The sequence below is a fragment of the Phyllobates terribilis genome, unplaced genomic scaffold, assembly GCF_046119375.1.
Source record: "Phyllobates terribilis strain yellow unplaced genomic scaffold, ASM4611937v1 Scaffold_12__6_contigs__length_324123572, whole genome shotgun sequence".
NCBI classification, from domain to species: Eukaryota; Metazoa; Chordata; class Amphibia; order Anura; family Dendrobatidae; genus Phyllobates; species Phyllobates terribilis.
This window is the reverse complement of record NW_027362772.1, coordinates 83,278,975-83,282,765: the sequence shown is the minus strand read 5'-3', so window position 1 is coordinate 83,282,765 and position 3,791 is coordinate 83,278,975.

Here is a 3,791-nt window from a genome sequence, read left to right as displayed (position 1 = left end):
GGATGACACCCCTGTAAGTGAGTCAACCTCTGGGGTGATCTTTATTGAGCACCGCTTCAGGTGAAATGCACCCATGGGGATGACACCCCTGTAAGTGAGTCAACCTCTGGGGTGATCCTTTCTGAGCACCGCTGCAGGTGACATGCACCCATGGGAATGACACCTCTGTGGGTGAGTCAGCCTCTGGGGTGATACTTACTGAGCACCGCTGCAGGAGACATGGACCCATGGGGATGACACCCCTGTGGGTGAGACAGCCTCTGGGGTGATCCTTACTGAGCACCGCTGCAGGTGACATGCACCCATTGGGATGACACCCCTGTGGGCGAGTCAGCCTCTGGGGTGATCCTTACTGAGCACCGCTGCAGGTGACATGCTCCCATGAGGATGACACCCCTGTGAGTGAGTCAGCCTTTAGGGTGAAACTTACTGAGCACCGCTGCAGGTGACATGCACCCATGGGGATGACACCACTGTGGGTGAGTCAGCCTTTGGGGTGATCCTAACTGAGCACCGCTGCAGGTGACATGCACCCATGGGGATGACACCCCTATGAGTGAGACAGCCTCTGGGGTGATCCTTACTGAGCACTGCTGCAGATGACATGCACTCGTGGGGATGACACCCCTGTGGGTAAGACAGCCTCTAGGGTGATCCTTTCTGAGCACCGCAGCAGGTGACATGTGCCCATGGGGATGACACCTCTGTGGGTGAGTCAGCCTCTGGGGTGATCCTTACTGAGCGCTGCTACAGGTGACATGCACCCATGGGGATGACACCCTGTGAGTAAGTCAGCCTTTGGGGTGATTCTCACTGAGCACCGCTGCAGGTGACATGAACCCATGGGGATGACACCCCTGTAAGTGAGTCAACCTCTGGGGTGATCTTTATTGAGCACCGCTTCAGGTGAAATGCACCCATGGGGATGACACCCCTGTAAGTGAGTCAACCTCTGGGGTGATCCTTTCTGAGCACCGCTGCAGGTGACATGCACCCATGGGAATGACACCTCTGTGGGTGAGTCAGCCTCTGGGGTGATCCTTACTGAGCACGGCCGATGCAGGTCACATGCACGCATGGGGATGACAACCCTGTGGGTGAGTTAACCTCTGGGGTGATCTTTACTGAGCACCGCTTCAGGTGAAATGCACCCATGGGGATGACACCCCTGTAAGTGAGTCAGCCTCTGGGGTGATCCTTACTGGGCACCGCTGCAGGAGACATGCACCCATGGGGATGACACCCCTGTGGGTGAGACAGCCTCTGGGGTGATCCTTACTGAGCACCGCTGCAGGTGACATGCACCCATTGGGATGACACCCCTGTGGGTGAGTCAGCCCTTAGGGTGAAACTTACTGAGCACCGCTGCAGGTGACATGCACCCATGGGGATGACACCACTGTGGGTGAGTCAGCCTTTGGGGTGATCCTAACTGAGCACCGCTGCAGGTGACATGCACTCATGGGGATGACATCCCTGTGAGTGAGTCAGCCTCTGGGGTGACCCTTACTGAGCACTGTCACTGCAGGTGACATGCACCCATGGGGGTGACACCCCTGTGGGGTGAGTCAGCCTCTGGGGTGATCCTTACTGAACACCGCTGCAGGTGACATGCACCCATGGGGATGACACCACTATGAGTGAGACAGCCTCTGGGGTGATCCTTACTGAACACCGCTGCAGGTGACATGCACCCATGGGGATGACACCACTATGAGTGAGACAGCCTCTGGGGTGATCCTTTCTGAGCACCGCAGCAGGTGACATGTGCCCATGGGGATGACACCCCTGTGAGTGAGTCAGCCTCTGATGTGATCCTTACTGAGCACCGCTGAAGGTGACATGCACCCATGGGAATGACACCCCTGTGAGTGAGTCAGCCTCTGGGGTGATCCTTACTGAGCACTGCAGGTGACATGCACCCATGGGGGTGACACCTCTGTGAGTGAGTCAGCCTCTGGGGTGATCCTTACTGAGCACCGCTGCAGGTGACATGCACCCATGGGGATGACACCCCTGTGAGTGAGTCAGCCTCTGGGGTGATCCTTACTGAGCACCGCTGAAGGTAACATGCACCCACGGGGATGACACCCTTGTGAGTGAGTCAGCCTCTGGGGTGATCCTTACTGAGCACAGCTGCAGGTGACATGCACCCGTGGGGATGACACCTCTGTGAGAGAGTTAGCCTCTGGGGTGATCCTTACTCAGCACCGCTGCAGGTGACATGCACCCATGGGGATGACACCCTTGTGGGTGAGTCAGCCTCTGGGGTGATCCTTACTGAGCACTGCTGCAGATGACATGCACTCGTGGGGATGACACCCCTGTGGGTAAGACAGCCTCTAGGGTGATCCTTTCTGAGCACCGCAGCAGGTGACATGTGCCCATGGGGATGACACCCCTGTGAGTGAGTCAGCCTCTGATGTGATCCTTACTAAGCACCGCTGAAGGTGACATGCACCCATGGGAATGACACCCCTGTGAGTGAGTCAGCCTCTGGGGTGATCCTTACTGAGCACTGCTGCTGCAGGTGACATGCACCCATGGGGGTGACACCTCTGTGAGTGAGTCAGCCTCTGGGGTGATCCTTACTGAGCACTGCCGCTGCAGGTGACATGCACCCATGGGGGTGACACCTCTGTGAGTGAGTCAGCCTCTGGGGTGATCCTTACTGAGCACAGCTGCAGGTGACATGCACCCATGGGAATGACACCCCTGTGAGTGAGTCAGCCTCTGGGTGATCCTTACTGAGCACCGCTGCAGGTGACATGCACCCATGGGGATGACACCCCTGTGAGTGAGTCACCCTCTGGGGTGATCCTTACTGAGCACCGCTGCAGGTAACATGCACCCGTGGGAATGACACCCCTGTGAGTGAGTCAGCCTCTGGGGTGATCCTTACTGAGAACCGCTGCAGGTAACATGCACCCGTGGGAATGACACCCCTGTGAGTGAGTCAGCCTCTGGGGTGATCCTTAATGAGCACCGCTGCAGGTGACATGTGCCCATGGGGATGACACCCCTGTGGGTGAGTCAGCCTCTGATGTGATCCTTACTGAGCACCTCTGCAGGTGACATGCTCCCATGGGAATGACACCCCTGTGCGTGAGACAGCCTCTGGGGTGATCCTTACTGAGCACCGCTGCAGGTGACATGCAACAATGGGGATGACACCCCTGTGAGTGAGACAGCCTCTAGGGTGATCCTTACAGAGCACTGCTGCAGGTGACATGCACCCGTGGGGATGACACCTCTGTGGGTGAGACAGAATCTGGGGTGTTCCTTACTGAGCACCGCTACAGGTGACATGTGCCCATGGGGATGACACCCCTGTGAGTGAGCCAGCCTCTGATGTGATCCTTACTGAGTACCGCTGCAGGTGACATGCACCCATGGGAATGACACCCCTGTGGGTGAGACGGCCTCTGTGGTGATCCTTACTGAGCACTGCTGCAGGTGACATGTGCCCATGGGAATGACACCCCTGTGGGTGAGACGGCCTCTGTGGTGATCCTTACTGAGCACTGCTGCAGATGACAGGCACTTGTGGGGATGACACCCCTTTGGGTAAGACAGCCTCTAGGGTCATCCTTACTGAGCACCGCTGAAGGTGACATGAACCCATGGGAATGACACCCCTGTGGGTGAGACAGCCTCTGTGGTGATCCTTACTGAGCACCGCTGAAGGTGACATGTGCCCATGGGGATGACACCCCTGTGGGTGAGTCAGCCTCTGGGGTGATCCTTACTGAGCACCGCTGCAGGTTACTTGCACCCATGGGGATGACACC